Source organism: Camellia sinensis, chromosome 3 (genome assembly GCF_055761805.1).
Source record: "Camellia sinensis isolate YWXY chromosome 3, ASM5576180v1, whole genome shotgun sequence".
NCBI classification, from domain to species: Eukaryota; Viridiplantae; Streptophyta; class Magnoliopsida; order Ericales; family Theaceae; genus Camellia; species Camellia sinensis.
The window spans coordinates 20,613,674-20,638,478 of record NC_138963.1 but is presented as its reverse complement, the minus strand read 5'-3'; positions in this window follow the sequence as shown (position 1 = coordinate 20,638,478).

Sequence of the window (24,805 nt, the reverse complement as noted above, 5' to 3'; positions counted from 1 at the left end):
TTTTTTTTTTATACTTTAACTAATAAATTTTCTTAAATAACATTAAAATTGCTCTGATGTGAGAAATTTTAAAAGCGGAGTGCTATGAGCACGTGGTGATTGTGAATTTACAATAGAAGTAGTGATTCCACAAAACCTCTCTAGATTTTTTTTATTGTTTTCGTAAAATCTTCCTTTCTTTTTCAATTGGGACATAAAATTCAACTTTTAAGTTCATTCACCAATTGAATTGGATTACATTTGGAATCACCACCACTTCAAACTTTACATAGAGAAAGTACACATTTTTAAACTTCTATATTGGCATGACATTTTTATATAATATTAGATTACCTTAGAGCTAACGAAATGACATAATGGTAGGCAAAACAGTGGCATCACTGCAGCCTTTTGGCTAAACAATTTCTAATTTCTTCCACACAGGATATCATTGGATGATGAAAAGGGTATTAATTAAATTAATGAAAACCATTTAATCATCAAACTAAATTTATAAAAAATAAAAAGTGAAGTGGCTTGTCTGGATGAAACATTTCGTGTTCCAATCATAATATTTGTATTCGAATTTACTATCATTACTGAACACCTCTTGTTACAGCACTCTTCACTACTTTTATTGTTGCAACCCCTTCCTCCTCCCTAATCCAGTTGTTGGCCTTGTTTGACAATATTATTTTTTAATTTAAAAGTCAAAAAATTATTAAAAAAAATTTAAAAACTAATAACTTATACAAAAAAGTCAAAAATTCTCTTTTTCTCTCTATTTTTTACACATCTTTTCATAAAAAATCAAAAAGTCTTCACAAACATACTAATTTTTTTAAAATCATATTTTAACCAAAAAGTCAAAGAGTTACTAAAAAAACTTGTTTCCAAACGAGACCTAAGAGCTTAAATGTCTTTTTAAAATTTTTAAAATTTTATTTTAAATCAAAAATTAGTTTTTAGTACGTTACATCTAATAATTTAGATGTAAAAGGTCATTTTTTACATTTCAAAATTAAAATTTTATAAGCTTGACTTTTAATAGAACAATTTTTTTTCATTAATTTGTAAATATTTTTCCTAAATTATACTGAAATTATATTTTTCCTTTACTTTGGTAATCATTATATGAGGTTTATTGTCACAAAATAAACTTCCGAGGACACTACTTTTTGGCCTAACCTCGTGGTAAACTACAGTTTATCCACAATTAGTACGAAAATTTTCTGTAGATATTGATAACCATTGTGAATCATGTGCTAGTTGTAGAGGTTTTAATGTTGCTATAAGAAGCATTAGGTGAATGTTAGAAATTTTATTTCCAGTGTAACCCAAAAAAAAAAATGAACGTTAGAAATTCATTTCCAATTGGAGGTTTTCTTGAATTTATTATTAATGGTCAAGATTCAGTTAAGATGGACCCACAACATCAACACCAAATATCCATCATATTTTCTTGAAATCCTTGAGAAATTTTTTTTTAATACCATCAGTTGGATGACCTCTTGGTCAACCAGTTATTTGATAAAAATTAAAAAATTACTATTGGAATACATAGCATCATATGAAACTTTTCATTAATTTTTTATTCAAATTTAATATTAAATTTTTTTTTGAGTAACCGTTAGAGATACTCTAATAGCTGTCTAATTGTCTAGCACATGATCTGGGTGCCCATTATTCAAATTATTCATATTGTAAATAATTCAAATTATTCAAATTATTCAAATATTATTCAAATTACTCATATTGTAAATAATTCAAATTATGAAAATTATGGAATAAGCATATATTGCCTTTTGGAAATTAGGAAGGAAGGAAGAAAGGAATGAAACTTCCAGAGAAGAGAGGGAAAGGGTGTTCGAAGAAAATAAGGAATGTAAGAAACATACTATATACTACTGATGAGAGAGAGAGAGAGAGAGAGAGAGAGAGAGAGAGAGAGAGAGTATATTCATGTTCAAATGTGTCTCTCTCACTCAGCCATCACTGTCTGAAAAAAAATTTCCCTTGCCTTCTTCAGGGATCCCCTGTCCCCTCTATCTGTCCATATATATTAATCACTTTCAATTCAGCCATTCCACACAGTCTCTCTCTCTCTCTCTCTCTCTCTCTCTGTGTGTGTGTGTCTCAAAATGGCCAAGTCACAGAATAAGGTTTTAGCTGCCTTTTGGTACTCCATCATAGGCCGTCTCTTCTGCACCAACAGCAGAAAGGAAGATCAGAAGTGTTAGAATAGTAGAGAGAGAGAATAATATGTATTGTATTGAATAATTGTAGAGTTGAATGTATTTTATACAATAGAAAGCATATATATATATAGGCTGAAAAAGAGTACCCTACTAGAAACCTAATTATGAGAAAAATATCATACTAGAAACCTAACTATGGCTATTCCTAAATATATCTAGGAAATCAATACCTAATATATTTAGAAATACCACATATATATTAACATCCCCCCTCAAACTCAATGAGGATAAACATCTTGAGTTTGGAGAGAGAAACTAAAATATGAAATAAAACTAAATAAATTAAAAGGCAAACAGATTGCAAAATCCTAACGGGAGTGTAAGGGCGCTTGAAATAGATCAGAGGTCAAAACTAAAGCCGGGAAACAATTTATGGTCATGTCGGACCATTGTAAAAACTGGCTGAAACTAATGCCAGGACAGTTTAACGGGGTCATGCCGGACCGATGTAGGAGCTAATCGGAATCAATGTCGGGACAGTTTGAAGGGGTCATGCCGGACCGATGTAGTAGCTAACTAGAATCAATGTCGGAACAGTTTAAAGGGGTCATGCCAGACCGATGTAGAGACAGTTTAAAAGGGTCGTGCGGACCAATGTAGAGAACTGGATGTTAAACCAGCAAGCGTGGCACACACATAACTAATGACGTGGTGTTGAACGATGATGACAATAGATAACTGAGTGCGCTAAGGGATGGCTTGGATAGTGCGCCAGGGGGCGATTTTGGTGGTGTGCCAAGAAGACGGTTTAAAGAGTGCGGCAAAAGAAGACGGCTTAGGCAATGCGCCAATGGGGCGGCTTAGAGAGTGCGCCAAAAAAGGTGGCTTAGAGAGTGCACCAAGGAAGCGGCTTAGCTAGTGCGCCAATGAGACAGCTTAGTGGTGGTTTGGGGCTTAGGTGGTTCACATGGTATATCACCATGCTCACCATGATATAGGTATAATACCCCCCCTCAAACTCAAATAGATGTGAAAGCAGATACCTATTTGAGGTTGAAGCAAAGGGAAAGACAGAGTGGAGCAGAATCACAAAAAAAAAAATATGATAGAGATATTTAGGGTAGGAATAAACCAACGGATAAAAGAAGAGATCACCACGAAGCAATATTGACAAGAAAATATGACAGCGGAATAGGTTGAGGTCTAGCGGGCAGCCAAAGCGAGGCTGCCGCCCGCCGGTGAAGCAAAAATACTAGGTTCTTAACCTAGCTTTGATACCATGTTAGAATAGTAGAGAGAGAAAATAATATGTATTGTATTGAATGATTGTAGAGTTAAATGTATTCTATACAATAGAAAGCCTATATATATAGGCTGAGAATGAGTACCCTACTAGAAACCTAATTATGAGAAAAAGTATCATACTAGAAACCTAACTATGGCTATTCCTAAATATATCTAGGAAATCAATACCTAATATATTTAGGAATACTACATATACATTAACAAGAAGGAGGAAAAAAGTGGAGTTCAGATTTTTTATCTTCATCATTTTGATCTTCAAAGTTTGAGTCCTCATCAACCAATGTCTGCGTCTTTGGCGTTCACTACTGAAGCCATGAGGCTGTTAGAGGAAGAGCAGTTTCTTCAGTTGGATAAGTAAATTCAGTAATTTTCTCTATATTTGTCTCTCCCCCCTTCTTCTTATTCTCTCTCTAATCTTTGTCTCATTGAATTTCTACAGGAAAAAGAAGGACCCGTTGAAACCGAAGCAACCGATGTCTGAGTTTTTCATGTTCAGAAATGAGCGAAGAGCAGAGAGCCAGTGTGGTTGGGAGGTAATTGAAGAATGGAATAGCATGACAGAGAAACAAAAGAACCTTATGAAAAGGTTCAATTAACTCTTTCTCTCTCTCAATCTCTCTCTCTGTTTCTGCAACAACAATTTCATATTTTGGGAACTTGCAGATTGCAAAGCAAAACATGGAAAAATATTTTGAAGAAATGGAAGCTTACAAGCAGAGGAATGAGGAAGAGTTAGCCAATCCCAAAAAAGAAGAGGATGAGATGATGAAAATTCACAAGTAAGACAAGAAGAAGGACAAAACCGATAACATAATCAAGGTTTGGCCTTGTAACAATGAAATGTCGATATCTTCTTGTGAAGCTTGGCTTTTGTGACCGCTAAATTATGTTTGCTCTTGTTACAGAAAACGAAAGAGAATCGCCAGAAGAAGAAGAAGATTGTTGATCCTAACAAACCGAAGAAGCCCACATCCTCGTTCCTTCTATTCAGGTCAGTCATTTTAAAATATGTTATAAGCACCTATATATATACCTAACAAGATTAAAAGTAAATACCTAAAATTTTGGTCATTTTTTTTTATTCACAATGATGCTGGAATTGCTAGTAGTCACGAATTAGCCATATGGAGGTGAATCAAAGAATTAGCAGACATTAACAGTAACAAAATGTAATGAAATTTGCTTTATATTTTCTTATGCTATGTTATTTTTGTTGATAATACAACAAAGAGGCAAGGAAGAACTTGTTGGAAGAGAGGCCGGGAATTAATGACTCTACCCTTAATGCCCTCATTTCAATGAAATGGAAGGTGTGAAATTTAACTGTCTGTTTGGGTAATTCTTTTTTTGAAAATGTAAAAAAAAGTACTGAAAATTTTGGTTTTGTACTTGTAGGAATTGAGTGAAGAAGACAAGCAAACCTGGAATGAAAAAGCTACAGGAGCCAAGGAGCCAAGATGGAATTGGAAGAGTATAACAAATCTGTAGCAATGGATGAGGAAAACAACAACAACCCACAACAGTAAAAAGCAAGCTTGAATATTGATGAAGGAGGCTCTACTTCTCTCTCTCTCTCTCTCTCTCTCTCTCTCTCTCTCTCTCTCTCTCTCTCTCTCTCTCCTTTCCTCTATTTCCCCAACTGTCAACTCTTGCTATAGGGTTTTATATGATTTATTCAGTTCAATTTCGTGTTGATTTCTTAAATGGGTTTGGTTTAAGTGGCTTGATTTCTAGAGCTTTATGGGTTTGATGTCGTAAATGGGTTTGATTTTACTGTAATGATTTGCAGCAAAAATTTCTGGGTTTGAACGCTTGAAAAGGATACTGTTATATTATCTCCATGATTCTGTAAATAAAATGTATGGAAATTTTGATCTGGTAAATATAGTTGCTGATGACTTGTTGCTTGTGGTACTTGTTAGTATAATAATTCTGGTTATAGTTTAATTTTTCATTTGTGACGATGCAATTATCATCATACAATAATACTCCCTTGGTTTGTTGTGTGCTTTTTAGCATCATAAAGCTTAATGTAGCACTTGAATCTTCAAAATGTAAACTTGTCTACCGAAAATTGCGTCTGAGTTCTATATGCTGGCATTGGAGAAGATTTCGGGATGAGGTCAGCATATATGGTATTTAAATCACTAACCAGTCTATGTCTATATCCCAATTTCTAGTATTAGAGTCTTCAATCTAAACTTTGTGAATCTTAACTGAATGTTCTATCCAACCAATGACCATAAAAAACATGTCATCAAACTTTGGAAACTTATTCGTTTCAAACTCATAAATTGTCAATTTAATATTCTCTTCATCAAAATGTCTCTCCAACCAATTAGGAATTACATTGTGTGGATGTTCCGATCCAGAATATACTCAGAGCCACGAATCTTCTGAGCTATGTTGATGGATCTGTTATTCCTCCATATACAACCATTCTTGATTCTTCTAGAAAAACTATGGCTAATCCATATCACCAGTGGATGCATATTTGCTCCAGATCAAAAAAAAATTCTGATCAATTATCTCTATCTGGATATCCAATTGATGAAGCATATTTGGTTGTCATCATCTTAAATGGACTTCATGCAGAATTGCAGTCACTTAAGACCACAGTTCCTGCAGAATTTTACTCTGTTCTGAGGCTTTGCATGTTGCTTCAGATACTAAGTCTTCTAATTCTGATCTAAGTATTGCTTTCTCCATTGCAAGATTTCACACTCAGTCTTGGTTTCAAAATCAATCATCTGCTAACTCTCGAGGGAATCATAATCAGTTTCGTAGAGGAGATAATACCTCAATAGGAGGTCTATTTCGAGGAAATCTGATTCTCTAACTCAAGCCGACAATCTCAATCTTCATATTCTTCCTATGGTTCATTTCTATTTTGTCAGATCTGTGGCAAGCCTAACCATACAGCTCTTGATTGTTGGTTTTGTATCGATGCTTCTTATAATTCTTCTACACAACCATCCTCTCCATCCTAGACTGCTTATACGGCTTCTCAGTCTGTTTCTCCTCCTATAAATTGGTATGTTGATTCTGCTGGTACTACTCATGTCACCAGACCTAACACATCAGTCTATCATCACTGAGTTAGTGACTGTTAGTTCTACTGCTCCTGATCCTGCTCTGATTGAGCCTCATAGTTTCTCAAATGCCATTAACACTCCAGCTTAGGCTGCAGCCATGACTGCAATATCTCTAAGACAGTGTATATGTGGAAGCTTATGGTTGGCAGTCACTTGATAAGAAGTGTGTGTTCACAAAGCATGACGGCCCTCAATTATATTACTTCTCATATCATCATACTCTCCTAACATCACAACAATAGCACCATTACTTTCAACTGCAGACAATTATTAACCATGGCAACAACAATTGCTGGTGTGAATTCCCAAAAATCTGTTCTCTGCAAGAAGACACTTTATCTAAGTATTGATTTGAGCTTTTCTTGTAAGCATCCAACTCATTTTCCAGGCCCTTGCTTTCTTCCTTGTGTTCTCCCAATCCTTTTTTGTTTTGTCAAGCACACTGAGCTTTTGCTTTTTCCTTATTTGTTCAAGAATGGCATCGATAGTAGAAGGGGGTCCTACAGTAGCTTTGGCTTTTTCAGATGCCTCCTTTGAATCAGCATCAACAAACTTCTTTACTTCAATATCTTGACCTGCAAACTTCCCCATCACTGGTGCCATTCTGTATAGGACTAGGTTGCTTCCCTTGCTTTTCTTACATAGGGGATGCTGTTTTCTTTGGTGCCAAGCCCAGACATGTCATCCAACTCTGAAATTGAAAAATACACAGACAAAAAAAAAATCGTTAGAATTAAACCTAGTTGAATATGGAGCGTAAAAGAAGAATCAGGGAACCTAGTTATATAACAATCTCGATTTTCCCTTCCTTTGTTTATTGTATTCCAAACTTGGTTCCGTGGTTACGTTGTCTTATTCTCATTTTCATCATTTACTCTTTGTATTTGAGTCTTAGGTTGTGTTAAGCAAGTTTGAAACAGGTTGGTTGTGTTTAGAAACCCAAGGATGTTGCCCAGATTTTGGCCTTCACGCTCGAGCGGGCCCTTTGTTTTTGTTTCTCCGCTCGAGCGAGAGTTTTGACGCTCGAGCGTGATTTATCATCTCTCAGTATTTTTCTCTACAGGTCATCGCACGTTCGAGCGGGAGTTTTGACGCTCGAGCGGGCCCTTTCGTTTTTGTTCCTCCACTCGAGCGGGGAGTCTAACGCTCGAGTGGGGACCATGGTTTGCAAAACTTCTGGAAGTGTGCAATCGACACTCGAGTGGCGCTTTCACGCTCGAGCGTGAGTCTGTGTCTGACGCTCGAGCGGGGTGACTTTTATATCAGTCCGAAAAATGACATTTTGGATCACTTTTTGACTTTCTTTCTCTCTCTTACTTTTTTAAAACCTCCATTGGAGAGCACCTCACTCTAAAACTCCAACTTCTCTCTAGGGTTTGATCTAGTAGGAGTGGTCTTCTATCCTTGGGCCTTTGTAAAAAGTGTGGAGCTTGTTGAGGGCTACATTTTGATCTGAAAATATTGGGGTTTGGAGCACTTTCAAATTTCTTTATCTTCTCCTTTGAGCTCCGAATTTGAGATTGGGATAACTACTCATTTTTATGGTCTTTGACATAAACTATTGGTCATTTTGATGTAATGTTGTATTTGGGTAATTTTGGGTGTTAGGGTTTCAAAATGAACAAAGAAGGGTTTGGTTATTTTGACTCATAAATGTGTATCTTGGGTCTTAAAATGATAGTATTGATGTTGTTGATGATATATGGGACCTTTGGGTCATTGTAGAGAAAAATGAAGAGAAAGCCCTAAATTGTTATATGAATTAATTTATATAATTAATTTGGGAATGTTATGGAAATATGGAATTGAGTCAGAAATAATGAAATTGGCTCATTATAAGAGGGAATGGTGGAGTTGAATTTATTAATCGCTCACTTATGAAATTGTTGTCAAATTATCTGTTTAGAAATAAATTGCTTTGGGCTATCGGTGAAGGATAGTCTTGATTGTTGTAGACAATGCATGATGATTAGGTGAATTAAAACTAATCAATTGATTATGTCATCAAATATGACGGTTGAAATAATACATCAAATTTATGTATTGACTGCTCATGTCTATGATATGTGTTTATATACATTATGTTGTGTGGAAGGAGATAGGGGATGCACTCCACGGTTTAGGGAAAGATAGGGGATGTACTCCTAAATCAGATTTTATTTGAGAGGAGATAGGGGATGAACTCCATTGATACAGCAAATCTGTGTATCATTTATGAAGTATGGAAGTTTTTAATGTGCTATTGATACAGCGAATCTGTGTATCATTTATGAAGTATGGAAGTGTTTTGATGTGGTATTGATACAGCAAGTATGTGTATCTATTGTGAATTATAGAAGTGTTTTGATATGAGTTATAGTCTCATTAAATTATTAGTTAGGTTCTGAGCCTTATTCATAAATGGAGAACTAGATAAGTAATGGAAAATGGAATGAAACATGGACATATTTGTCATGGAATTGAAATGTGTTATAAGTTGGTATATATGAGTTAAAAATTTATCGAATGCTAATGTTTTAGTTATTGCTCATATTATGTTTAGCATATCTCTACTGGGCGTTGGCTCACCCTATATGGGACATCATTTTTTAGGTTCAGGTATTATGCCGCCTCCCAGGTCTTAGCTTGGATGGCTGTGGGAGTTGAAGGCTCTTGTTTATTTTTGTATATTACATGTAAATCAAGCCAAGGGCTTATTTTTTCTTTTGAGTTAGTACTCTCTTTTTTGTAACCAAGTGTCGACTTGGAAAGTTGTAAGCCCGTAGGGCATTTACTTTTGATGTCAACATGTAATACTTTTGTAATGAATACTCTGATAATGAAATTATGCTTTATTCTCTTATGTCTAAGCATGTCAAGATTGTATGATTTATGGGTTTATTTTAAGGGCGTTACAAGTTAACTGGGCAACCACACCTCACTGATATATGTACTGACAAACTCAACAGTCAATAGCATAATAACTCATCAAATGAACAGGTTATAGAAACTATATATAAATCAAACCAAACATGTATCCTCTCATCACTAGGCTCTCACCAAAGAATTCCCTACTAATGTGGCAGTACAGATCTGAACCAGCAAGAAAATAGTTAGAAACACTCTTACAAAATTTCACATCACTCAACCCACAAGCTCACTACTGCCCAACACCTGACTAAATGCTCACAACAGACTCAACCAACCATCCCTAAGAAAGGCCAGAATGAAAACCTGCATAGCAAACTGTTAGAAAAGATGTTATAGTAGCTCACATACTGTCAACCTTGATTATAGGTAACACACCACACTCAACTCACTGCCCCAATCATCTGGTTCATTCACGATAATGAGGTATACCAACAACCAGAATGAGGGCAGGACCACCTGCAAAACTGTTAGATATACCTACTAAAACTTCAATTAGGATCCTTACTGAGGATAGATGATGGCTGCCTCCAAGTAGGTAAAAACCATGCAGCATTTGGATTCCTCTTCAAATGTTTAAGTGACAACACTCTAAATTATATTAAAGATTTTCAAAGCAAGAACTGCTGCAGGAATGTTCTCTTTGCTGAAGACTCTATGATTCCTCTCAAGCCAAATGAGGAATAATAGAGTACAAGTTCAAGCAAGCCTAGAGATAATAGAGCCAATATCAATCCTGTATCAATCTCTCTTGAAACTGAGAATGCTAATTACAGAACATCAACACAGCCTATTGTGTTTTTGCCTCGTAACAGGCTGCATTATCATTCACAAATTACTAAACACTTGTAATTTAATATAAATTTTAAATCAACTAATGATTCTAGGGATAAAATTCTTTAGCAAATTGTGGAGGAGGAAGCGTACAAGAAAGAGATAAGTGTGTTTTAAAGGTGGAAATCTTTAATGAATTTGTCTTGTATGAAAAGGTTATGCATGCTATACAGTTAGTTTAACCCTTAATTTGTAAACCCAAAATGTGTAAAGACTCTAAACACTTTCTTAGAAACAAAGGTGGGTCTCTTCATACACGCATGAAGGAGTTATGAGTGTACAACTTTATGAGTCTTTCTGCATATTATATATCTTTTGTTATAGGTCAAACTGTATATGTGGAACTTTCATGAGATGCATATAGATACAAAGATAAGGGATATGAAAGGTGGGTCTCTTCATATGTAAACAACAAAATGTTATGGAAAAAGGCAAAAACGGGCCGTTTGGGGGCAACAATTGAAAATAGCATCAAAACACCCCTGAGATCATAATTGTCACTTCGGCCTAGATTAAAGAAACTTGTGAGAGCAAGCGGCCCGAATAGGATGCACGATTAGAGATTCAGACAAAAAAATTATGAGGAAAAGAGGCGAAAACGGGCCTTTTGAGGGAAAAAATTGGAAACAACCCCGAGATCATCACGGTCACGTAGGAGTACATTAAATAAACTAGTGAGAGCAAGCGGCGTGCCGATTGAATGCACAGTTAGATATGTAGACAACAAAATGTTACGGAAAAAGGCGAAAACAGGCTGTTTGGGGGCAAAAATTGGAAATAGCATCAAAACACCCCCGAGATCATAATGGTCACCTTAGCGTAGACTAAAGAAACTTCTGAGAGCAAGCAGCGCATCAATAGGATGCACGATTATAGATTTAAACAAAAAATTGTGAGGAAATAGGCGAAAACGGGCCGTTTGGGGGACAAAATTGGAAACAGCCTCGAGATTATCATGGTCACCAAGGACTAGATTAAAAAAACTTGTGAGAGCAAGTGGCGTGTCGACAGGATGCACAATTAGAGATTTATGCAAGAAATTGTCCATTGAAATGCGAAAATATGCATACTTGGAAGCAAAAAATGACATATCATGCGTAAACCTCAAATGTTACAGACTTTTCTTGGCAACCTCATATACAAAAGATATGCTTTCGGCTTCACAGAGATGCACCAGCTAGAGAAATAGGAGTTATGGCCGGTACTAAATAAAGTGCATTCGCGAAATTACCATATAGCAAAAGGCTACATATATTTTCAATTACCTTAAGACTCCAACAAAATGTTTTCAACAAATCCTATCAATCACATGGACTTACAATTGATAGAATTTTACACTTCACCCTTGAGACGGCTGCCACAGCTTACAACGACTCTTTAAACAATGGTGTGACTTCTAAGTTCAAAATAGCTCGAGCCAACAACAAAACATCACCTTTTCCACATAGTTCTTCAAATACTAACAAAAACAGACATTTTTGTAAAAAACAATAAGAAGAAGGCTTATTTGAGTAAAGACCACAGATGCAAAAATCCAAGGATGAGGCCAATGCGGTTGGTATTAAAAGTAGATGACAAACAACATTGGAAATGATCATATTAATAGAATTGTAATGTTGACTTACATATGAATGATGTTGTTTTATTTACAAACTGGTATTGAAAGTTCAATAATTTGTTCCTGTTACCTATACTGAAATTGGACATTTTTTTGTCCAATTTTACAATCATTTGATGTGCAAATTTTTCATAAAAAAGTACCTAACATTATTTCTCTTTTTATTTGGTATAGATGGATGAACTCGTGCATGAAGCTAAATTGTATAGGACTAGTTGGCACTTGTTACATTTTTTGAAGAAATATATATTTTTGGATAGATGTTTTGGTGGAACATATTTGGGTACAATAGTAGTTATATTTTTGGATGGATGTGTATAGAAAATATTTGGGTAGATATTTTTTGACAGATGCGCATGGATAAAAATTTAAAACATGATAGCAAGTACTTGTTCTGTATTAATTTTTATGCTATATGGATGTGACTTTGATGATTATATAGATTACAAGTGGATTTTTAATTGGAGGAATATGTAGTTTGGAATTACTTGTGGATGAAAACTTATAATAATTGCTGAGTTTTATTAAACAGGTTCAGGATTGGATGATTTATGTATTTTGTCAAATGTTCGTGATTCAGTTGATTTGAATAATACTTGCAAATTACATATTATATTGGATGGATTATTATGAATTACAGATTTATTTTGTTGAAAGTTGGCGACTAAATTTTGGTTTTGTTTTTCCTATGATGGCGACCAAGTGATTAGCCAGGAAAGATATAAGTAATATTTTTGCCGACTAAATATGGTAGGCAACAGGATACTTTTGGCAACTAATTATTTAGTAGTTAAAATCATTAATTTTGGCAACCAACAGATTTCGTCACTAATTGGTCAATTGTCGACTAACAAGTTTGGTCGTGGAATGTGACAATAGCCAACCAAACCTTTTAGTCGTGGAATGTGCCAATTGCCGACCAAACTTTGTAGTCGTGGAATGTACCAATTGCCGACCACACTTTGTAGTCGTGGAATGTGACAATTGGCGACCAAACGTTTTGGTCGTTAAATGTGACAATTGGCGACTAGCATGTTTGATCGGGAAAATATGGCTTTTCACAACTAAAGTGTTTTAGCTACTAAATGGATTAGTCGCAGTAATTATATATTTAGCAACCAAAAAGTTAGTCGGCAAATAGAACTTTTTCCCGACCAAAAAATTTTTAAGTCGCTAATTACTTTTTGCGACCCTCAATTGGCGTCCAAAGTAAAAATTAGTCGCGGATAACTTTTACCGACTAAATTTTTGGTCGGCAAAAATGCGAATTCCTGTATTGATGTCAGTTGCTAATGAAGCCAAACACCTCATCCTTAAAGACTACGAAACTGCTCGTGTGGATGTCCTAAAACTTGACCTCTCAATCAACTCAATTAAAGCCTTTGTTAATCACTTCAACTCTCTCAATCTTCCCCTCAACATCTTAATGTACTCTCTCTCTCTCTCTCTCTCTCTCTCTCTCTCTCTCTCTCTGTATGAAAATAAACAAAAAAATTGCAAGTTTTGAATAATCTATATATGTTTCAAAAACAGTGCTAGTGTTATGTTTTTCCCATACCAGCTATTTGAAGACGGAATTGAGATGCAATTTGCAACAAATCATCTTGGTATGTACTACTCTCACTATGCATATATGCCTTAATTATTGTGGTGTGTTACAAACTTGTCTTATATTATTTCGCTAAGCCCCAAAACTTTTGGTTTATGTCTCGTTTGTCAACTATATATTTTAGTCAAAATGTCACTATAAGTTGTCACATCGCTCTCTCTACTTTTCTACACATCCTTTCGTAAAAAGTCAAAAAGTTACTAAAATATATTTTACGAAATTACACATTTGGTGACCAAATTTTTAGTCGCCGAAGGTTATTTTTTTGTTGCCGAAAGTCAATGGTGACTGAAGTTCTTCATTACCCTGTTAGTCACCAAAGCCTTGTTGGCAATAGTCAATCACGACTAAATTGACCTTGGTCGCTAATTATCTCATCTTCGGCTACTAAAATTTAGTTACCAAACATAACTTTTTGGCGACGAAATATTTAGTCGCCAAAAGTAATCAAAACAAAATGAAATTCTCTTTTAGCGACTAAATTATTTAGTCGCTACAACATTTAGTCGCTAATAATAATACATTTACAGACTAAAAATTTTAGTCGCTGATAATAATACATTTAGCAACTAAATAGTTTAGTCGTTGTTAGTTTTCATGACTAAACAATTTAGTCACCAAAAGAGTAGATATTTTCATTTCCTTCTATTTTACGACCAAATAGTTTAGTCGCCGAAGGATGCCATGTTTTGGGGTGACTAAAATATTTAGTTGGCAATAGTTTCTTCCCTCATTCTGATTTGTTTTGGTTACTAACTATTTGGTCTCCAAAAGTCTTTTGTTTCTTTCTTACTACTAAATATATAGACACCAAAAATCTTTGCTTGCATTTTTGGCTACCAAAATATTTAGTCGTTAAAAACTTTATAATTTGTTTTTTTTAACAAAAAAATTACTTTCTCAACCACCTGTATTTATTCCATTATTAGTGCAACATGTACCCTGTATATAAACAAAATAATCCTTGAATACTAATTATATTAACAACTATTCCACAACGTGCACACATTTCACTTTCAACCATCAAAAAATTTCAAATTTAACGTCAAATTCTAAATGTAATACAAACGAAGGCAAGTTAAAAGAATTCTTGCCAAACAAAGGCAAAGAATTAGGTCCTCAAGCTATGAATCCTCTATCCTCAAACCCTATCAAGTGCATGAATGGATGCTCTGAATCCATGGGGGCACAAATGAAAGCAGTAGGCAATTCATGTACATAAGAGACCCAGCCATCAACATGAATACAATATCACAAACATCCAACAACTTCATTAACCATGTAGACATGTAAAAAATCGATATTGCCACATCAGCGTCACGAAAAAACTTTTACACACTGCAGTAGCCAGAGCCAGTGGTGGAGGGAAGTGAGAACCAGGGGGTCACATGCCCCCTTGGATTATGGGGTTTTTTTTTTTACAAATATAAAGAAAATATTTTAAATAAAAAAATTACAAAAATATTATTAGAGTGAAATGTCAATGACATTTTAAAAATTATGAGAACAATAATGGTTATTTTGATTGAAAATGAAGAGACTATTATGAACCATATTATCTATGAAAAATTTTGAATGTAACGATGAAGTCATTATTATTGGCATGCAAGTATAAGTAATCTCACTATAAAGATATGACATTTATTAGAATATTAGTTACATTTGAGATCTGCTCAAAAAAATAAAAAAGTTACATTTGAGATGTGAGATTCACTCTCTATGTGTTTATTTACTATTAATTAGTGATATCACATATTAATGATGACGTAGTGTTACCATTGTATTGAATTTTTAATCAAATTTTGTATAAAAAAAATAATTTATCATTATATAATTTATTTTAAGACTTATATCTATATATTTTTTATATTATCCATGATACACTAATTATAAATAACATTATTTTTTGATATTTTTCGAAATCAATCGTAAAAACTTACGTAAAATATTTTTGTAAAAATTTTCGATATTGTAATTAATAAGTGCCTCCTCTAATTTGATTTTCTAGCTCCGCCATAGAGCAATATCAATTTGGGCTCGTTGATCTTGAGACACAAGCACTTTTGTTGACGCTTTGCACAAACAAGGCTTCAACTCAGGCCATTCAATTTCCCTCTTGGAATTTTGCGTCTCCTGTAGAGCAAAGAATGAAGTTATTTTAATGGGCACTTGAACAGGTACTGTCAACAAAGCAAATGGGCATATATACTCTTGCAAGAAAAATGGGGATAAAGCTACTAACCTTTTTCTTGAAGTATAATAATATAAACATTTTGTTGGAAAAATCCTGCACATAATACTTATAAATTAGAGAGGATAAATGGGAAAATTAGATTGTTATGAACAATGAGAGAACATGAATAACCTCAATATACATATGCCGAACATGAATAATCTTGCACATATTGCTATGAGAGAACATGAATTCTTAACCCACCCATATATATATATATATATATATATATATGCATTGTAGATAATCTCAATACCTATATTTTCATTTCTCTCCCCTCTCTTATTATAATTTTCTTCCCTAGACCACTGGTTTTTCCTATGCTTGAGATGAACTGTCAAGGAGCCCATAGCAATAGGAATATGTATAAATTAAGTAGAATGTGTACTTACCAACAACGAAACTTATGAGCTCTTATAAAGTATAAACTGCAAGTTGTAGTATTAAAAAAGGGCAACCTTTTCCAGATGGTGTCAAGTGATTCAAGTCCGCAACTTTTGACAAAGATGATACATCAAAAATAGCAACAAGAAATGTGAATGCTGCGAAGATTGATGCAACCTACTGTTTTTGAGTGGCTATCAAGTTTCAGCTTTAGGATGAAAAATCAATAGGATCTAATCGTAGAGACAAAAAAAATAACCTCCTAATACAATTTGAAAGAAAATCACAAAACCTGATAATACAATTTGATAACAAAAACATGCTTTACAAAGTTAAATGCACAAAGGGAGAAAAATACTACAATCTTATAGTAGCTTGAAAAAAAGTATCAGGTTTCACGAAAAATAGATTTATTCTAAGGTTAATTGCTGATAAAAGGAGAAACAAAAAGACAAAAACAAAAAATTATGTTTATGTTGTAATTGCTCAAGTTCTTAACCACCACATGCCTCAATCTACAAAAAGAATTGTAATTGCTCAAGTTTGTCTCCAAGATGGATAAATTTAAATGGTATAGCATAACAAATTTATTTAATTAGGGAAAAATGCATTCAAATGGGAAAAAACCAAAGTAATTGTACTCTATGGATAATGAAATCTTAAATAAAATGTATAACATAAGATACAGTGTGCTTACTCTATGAATGCTGCTCCTCTATGACCTGAGCTTTAAAAAAAAAAAAATTGAATAATGAGCAAGCATTTGGAAAGAAAATAATTGTATTCACCTGAAGCAAGCAAGTCCTCCTATTGGGAAGGAGAATTCCAGCAACTTCTTTCCTCTGCACATGTAACATAACTATCATTCCAGCAGCTATGCATCCTGTTAAGGGTCATTCGGTGATTATAACCTTGGTGAAGTTTTTTAGTATCAACAATTAATTCTAGTTATCTCAAAACTTCAACAACTACATTTACAGAAAAGTAAGCAAACAAAGCAAAATATTTGAATTACAACATCTTAACCAATATAGACTCTTCAGCATTGTCTATTATTGAATTTAGTAATGGAAATCCAACTTTAAGCATCAAATTGAAATGAGACAAACCAATGAGTCCAATCCAAATTTTATAGAAATTTATTAACCCTTCATTCTTATATTTGTTTATAACTTCACTTCCTAAAATGTTGCTCTTGTATTCTACTTCAGCTACTGCCTCTCTGAATGTGACAGATATATATATAATACTTGCTTGCTATTCTCAAGCTCTCTAATATATCCTGAAAAGTCCACAACCAAACAAGGTTTTCCGAGATTTTAATGGCAATGTTCTTGGATAAATGTAGCAAAGATCCAGTAAGGGAATTCTTGCATGAATCAATGTTTGACAAAGAATGAAAAGGCGAACAGCTTACTAACAGCTCCAGTGATGAAACGCACCCAAGATTCAAGCACAAACAAAAAAACAAAAAAACAAAAAAAGAAAACCAATTTTAATTTTTCTAATTATTCCACTGCCTTCAATATCTGAAGCTCCCAAAACTTTTGCATAAATACACATATGTAAACAAAAAATATCCCAATACATATTCCCCACAATACAGATATATATCTATATCTATATATATCTATATGTATATGTATATGTGTATATATAGAAATATATGCGTACATATTCCCCACAATACATATATCTATATCTATATGTGTATATATATCAGGTAACTCATACATAAAGACCTAACTTTTTGTCGCATCTATGGAATTTGTCACAATCCAAACCGGGTATCCAAAAGTTTGGCGTCGCAATAAGACAAGAAAAATAAAATGATTCTAAAATTATTGTATTAGTAGCGCAAGCAGATAAATTAAATATATTAAAATAAAATAAATGGATACCAAAAGTTTATTAAAAGGAAAAACAAATAGTCATTTGGACTTTTTATTTTATTAAAAGAGTCCACTCAGAAATACAGATAGTAAACAAATAAAAACAAAACACTGCGATTTATCTCCCATCTTGATCCTGTTGAATCTCGTCAGCTGAAATGGGTAACAGCTATAAGCACATAGCAGAGTAAGAAATATTATAATGTGAGTATATGGGGCACAAAAATAACCATGGGTAGTTATTTAAGCTAAAACATTAACATAACTTAATTTGAATAAACAAATTATTTAAGTGACAGAAACTGAAAGATAGAAATTATATAAATAACCACAACCACGGAGCAGAACAGAAGTCACTAGCGTGGCAAACAGAACAGAAGTAAATGGATCCATGGCAAACAGAGGATCACAAAGTGGCCCAACAGAAGCCAACGGTTTATTTAAGTCCCCCAAGGCGTGGGACTCCCATGGTGGTACTTAAGAAAATAATTGTTTACAAAATCATTGTCAAATAATTTCTAAATTTTAAATAAATATATCCATAGGTTTCAATTTAAGCAAGTAGAGTTCAAGAAATAATTCACGTAATTGAAACATTAACATAACCATAAAACATAAATTGTATTGTGGTAACTCAAAACATTCGTAAAATATATTATGGTGGCTCAAGACATATATAAAACATGTTATGGTGACTCAATGTATAATATAACTCACCTTAATAATCGCCCTTAACCTTTACCTTCCTCCGACCAACTCCCGGCTTTCCTCTTAGTTATTGATTTGTATACTTTTCCTTTGTTTTTGTTGAAGCTCAGTCAGTCACTTACCTATTTATAGGCAGTGAAGGTGCATTGACCGTCAATATGTGGCTCGCTAGGTTCGGCCATTTGTCCAACAAGTGTCAACTCGCCCTTCCCCTACGTGACCCTCTAAATTGATGATTTATCAAAGCTATGTGGTCTAAGTTGGTGATTCACCAAAGCTATATCTTCTTTGTGTGTGTGTATGTGTGTTTTTTTTTTTTTTTACTTAACCTTTGGTTTAATTTTAATTTGACCCAATTCTTATATATCATTTTTTTTCAATAATATATAATCCCTAATTAAATAACACTTTATCACATACTACTATAACACTTTTTTTAATATTTTACTGTAATTATATATGTTTTATTTTATTTTCTTTATTTATTTTTTCTTATTTTTATTTTTCTTATTTTTATTATTATTCTTTTTATTATTTCTTTATATTAACTTACTTAAACAATTGGGGTGTCACAGAATTGAACCAAACAATCAAAATACTCAAGCAAACATTCACATACCCTATCTTGTAGAGAGAGATTGATCTAATTCAGGGGAGAGAGGGGGAACAAAGAACTTAACTAATTAAATTACCTGTTTCGGATCTCCTTGAATATTGACGACGACTGAGTACTGATCTCCCTGGAGACGGTGGTGGTCTAGTAAAATCTCTCCCTTTGTAGTGGCTTCTTTCAAAATCTCCCCTATGGCTGAAATAAGGAGTTTGGGGCTACCACTGTTGATGAAGATTGGGATGGCAAAGAGAATGAGTAAGGAAGAGAGAAAATGAAGATAGTAATAGGGGGTTCGGGGTTGGGTCTCCGGCAAGGGTTGGGTCTCCGACAGGGAATTGAAGAGACAGAAAATCAGAGGAGGGCAGATGAGAGAGAGAGAGAGAGGCAGACAGACAGACATTTTTAAGCCCTAACTCATTTTAGTGTGTTTGAAATCCCTCCAGAGTTGCTCACCAAATTAATTTAAAAATCCCTCCAAAATTTGGGGTCCTACCTCCAAAACTTTTAGTTACAATTGTCGACTAAAAACTTTAGTCGGTAAAAGTAAGCTAAAGAGGTAGATGTGTGAGAGAGAGAGTGAGAGAGAGAGACAAACATTTTTAAGCCCTAACTCATTTTAGTGTGTTTGAAATCCCTCCAGAGTTCCTCACCAAGTTAATTTAAAAATCCCTCCAAAATTTGAGGTCCTACCTCCAAAACTTTTAATTACAATTGCCGACTAAAAACTTTAGTCGGTAAAAGTAAGCTAAAGGCGACTAAATTTTTTTTAGTAGCTAAATATTGCCGACTAAATAATTGTAGTCACCAAAAATAAATATTTACCGACCAAATATTTGGTCGCCAATGAGAAAAGTAAATATTATGTTATTTGGTTGACGACTAAATTATTTAATAGACAAAAATTCTTATAACACAACTAAAAGTTGTTTGGTCACTAAAAATATATTTTTACCGACCAATTTTTTGGCCGCCAAAGATAAAAGTAAAAATTATGCTATTTGGTGCTTGGTATTTGATTTATGTATCTCAGCTGAGATACAGAGAAATAAAATAATAAAAAAAAATTAAACATAAACTCAAATTGGGCGGTAAGTGTTCCCACCAAAAAAAAAATGAGTTTTATTGCCAACAAAATGTGTTTTGGTCACCAAAAATGTATATTTGCTGACCCAATGAGGTAGTCACCAAAGATTAAAAATAAAATTATACTAGATATTTGGAAATTAAGTTTGTTTTAGTCGGCAAAAGTTAGTATATAACGACTAAAATTCATTTAGTTGCTGAAAATAAATTTTTGACCACCACGCTTTTGGTCGCCAAAAATAAAAAGTAATTTTTTGTTTTTCATTCAGTGACTAAATAAATTTAGTAGCCAAAACTAACTATACAGCGATAAAATATATATTTAGTCGCTGAAATTAAATTTTTGCCGACCAAACTTTTGGTTGCCAAAGATAATAAGTAAATTTTTGTTTTTCATTCGGCAACTAAATAATTTTAGTAGCTAAAACTAACTATATAGCGACTAAAATATTTTTTAGCGGCCAATTGTGGCATTTTTAGCTACTAAATTTTTTTTAGTAATATACCCCAACTAAAAAAAATTAGTAGCTAAAGGCAGTGTTTGGCAACAATTTTTTTTGGGTTTTTTTTTTATTTTTTTCACTAAAAGACAGTTTTTGCAAAACCAAAAAAAATAAATCCAAACAAAATATCACATCAAATCCCATAATAATTTCACTTTTTCTCTCACAAACATCACATCTAACCACAAAAAAAAAAACCCAACAATCTTTCCAAACACAAAAAAAAATTTCTCCAATATTATCCTATAACTAAAAAAATATAATATCCTCAAAATAATACATAAATCCAACATTCAAGATATCCATAGACATACGAGAATAAAGCATGTTTCCATTTATCAGAGTATTCATTGCAAAAGTATTACATGTTGACAACAGAAGTAAATGCCCTACGGGGTTACAACTTTCCAAGCCAACACTTGGTTACAAAAAGAGAGTACTAACTCAAATACACATTAAGCCCTTGGCTTGAATTTACATGTAATACCAAAAGAAAACAACAAAAGGAGCTATCAACCTCAAAGCCTCCCAAGCTACGTTCTTGGATGTGGCATATCACCTGAACCTGAAAATGATGTCCCATATAGGATGAGCCAAAGCCCAGTAGAGATATACTAAACCAAATATGAGAAATAACTAAAACATTAACATTCGATAGATGATTAACACTTGTAAACTAACTTACAACACTTTCCAGTTTCATGACAAATACGTTCATGTTTCATTACACCTCTCTTTACTTCCAATTCAAGTTTATAAACATGGCTCATTATCTAGCCAAACAAATAAATGAGACTACACTCATATCAAAAACACCTCAAATACTTCAATTATCTACGTTATGCAAACGTAATCAGGATTTCGGGACTTTCACCTTGGACACTCCAGCCAACTTAATTATCAATGGAGTCTATCCCCTATCTCCTCCCAAACCATGGAGTACATCCCCTATCTCCTCCCAAATAATATACATATACAATGTATTTAAATAGTTATCATGTACAATGATCAATCAATACACATATTCGATGTATTATTCCAACCGTCATATTCAATGACATATTCAATGTGATTAGTTTTAGTTTTCCCTAATCAACATACAGTGTCTACAACAATCAAGACTATCCTCCACCTATAGCCCAAAGCAATTATCTCTAAACAGATAATATATTTATCAAACAGATAAAATATCAACATTTTCATTGGTGAGTGATTTATTTATCCAACTACACGATGCAATCTCATAATTTCCCAATTTCATAATTTCCAACTCAATTTCACATTCTCATACTTTCTCAAATTAATAATACAAATTAATTAGTCACATTGAATTAGGGTTTTTCCCCATTTTTCCCAACTTTAGCCCTAAGGCTTATTTTCATCAATTCAACAACAATGATTCCATTTTCCATAGTCCCATATACACACGGATTTTAACATTTAAAAACCCCCTTTTTATAACCTCAAACAAACCCTAACTTTTCCAAAAATTACCATAATCCACCACTTACACAACATACATAATATCTATGTCAAAACCCATAGAAAGGAGTAGGTTATCCCTACCTCAAATGAAGAGACCAAATGGAGAAGATGAAGAAAGCTCGAAGTGCTCCAAATCCACGATTTTTCATATTAAAGTGAAGCCCACGCCACCCTCTATGTTTCTTACAAAGAAATTAGGGTAGAAACACTCTAGAAGTAGATGAAATCTTAGAGAGAGAGAGTGTGTGTGTGTAGAGAGAGGAGCAGTCGGGGCTAGGGTTTGTGTAAAAGATATAATGAAAAAGTGAAGTGTAACCCGCTGCTGCCAACTGATATATTCGAGGCTTGCTCGAGCGAAGGAGTGGTCGCTCGAGCGACCAGACACAAAGAAACCTCGCTCGAGCGCAGAAAGCCTCGCTCGAGCTAACAATGCGAAGCTTCAGGTCTGCAACCAAGAAGCATGCTCGAGCAAAGAAAAGCTCGCTCGAGCCAAGAAACCCAAAACATAGTCCTTGCTCACTCGAGCCAAGAAATGCAACCTTCAGGTCCAAAACCAGATGCAGACGCAAGCTTGAGTGCAAGACTTCTCGCTCGAGCCAGCAGACACACCCTCCAACTCTCGCTCGAGCGAAGGAACCCTAGCTTGAACGAAGGAACTAAAACACGGAGCTCGCTCGAGCGACAAAAGCCTCGCTCGAGCGAAGACACCAAAATCTGGGTAGCAACCATTTGCTTCAAAACACACCCAACCAGTTACAAACCTGCCTAACACATCCTAAAACTCAAATATAAAGAATTAAAGGACAGAAATGAAACATATGCAACAGCCGACATCCACGGAACCGAGTCTGGAATACAACAACCAATGGAGGAAAAACCGGGATCGTTATAAAAACCCTACATAAAAACCCACTTCCCAAACACCCACATACTTTTTCCAACTAATATAATTTTTGGTCGTCAATTCTACAACTTTTGGCAACTAAATTTTTTTTAATCGCCAAAAGTGTAATTTCTTATAGTGATAGCATATCCCCAAACGAGGCTTTAGATAGTCTATAGGTCTTTCCGTCTATTATTAATTGATTTTTAGTTTGATGTCTTTAAATTTAAACATGGTCCTCTACTTTATATGGTTAGATGAAGCTTGCTACTCAAAATGCTTAATTGAATTTAAGAATGTGATATTGGAAATATGCTTTCTATGGGGACAATTTCATTGAAGATAAGCTTGGGATCTGCTAGTTAATTTTGGAGGTGGCATTTGGTTGGGTGGTGATTGTCGTCGAAACTAACAATTCAATTTTTATCCCACCTCTTTGAGTTTTTGCTGATGTTAATAGTTTCATACCATTGCTGGTCACAAGTAGGGCTGCAAATGAGCGGAACCAAGCCAAGTAGGGGCCTTGGTTTTTTGGTTTTTAGTTTTAATCGGCAAAAATACGATTTCCTGTAGTGTCATGTGCAAAAATTCACAATTTATATGTAAAGAAATTAGATCAAGAAAGTCGGCTAAGCAAACGATCATAGTCCAATGACAAACAACATTTAAAAATTACAAGGGATCTCGATGAACCAATTTTAAACTATATTTTATTTGTTTAAAATTATTAGCATGCAATGCCTTCGTTTGGCATATTGACTTTTTAGATTTTTTTTTGGACTAAAATAGTCATAAAAAGACAAAATAAATTAAAAAATTAATAAAATAAAATGTCACATTTAAATTATAATCATTTTATTTTTTCTCTCACAAAAGTCAAAAAAATCAAAAAATCTATCTTAAACATGACTTTTTAACTCCAGATTAAAATAGCCAAAAAATCAACTCACGTTCCAAACAAACCCAATAGTTAGCATATAGGTAGGCTAAATATTTCTTGAAAGTGAAGTTAAGGCTTGAGGGAAGGTTAAGATTTGGTACTCTTTGACATTAAAGATGATTAGCAGTGAATGTTTACAAATTTATATATATATATTTTTTTTTTTTGAGAAATTTGATAAAGTAGTCCTAATGGTTATATTTCATTTTAATCATCATAATATACCCTCATAGATTAAAATTGTCATAATCTATACCCATGTTACGATAGTTACAGGGAGTAACCAACGGGGGTTGGTTCAGTGGTAGAATTTTAAATTTATAGTTCAAAATTTAGATTTAAGTTTTCATAATTCTTTGTCAAAGTTAAACATATTTCTTAGTATGCAGAGCATACAGACGCCTTAGCTTTGGCTTCGATGTAAATGAGTCCCCTAAAAATGTGTTGTGAGTGGTAAAGAGCAATACTCTCTATATGCAGAATAATCTATCTATATATCCATTTTTTATTCCCTAAAAAAAAATAATAAGCAGGGA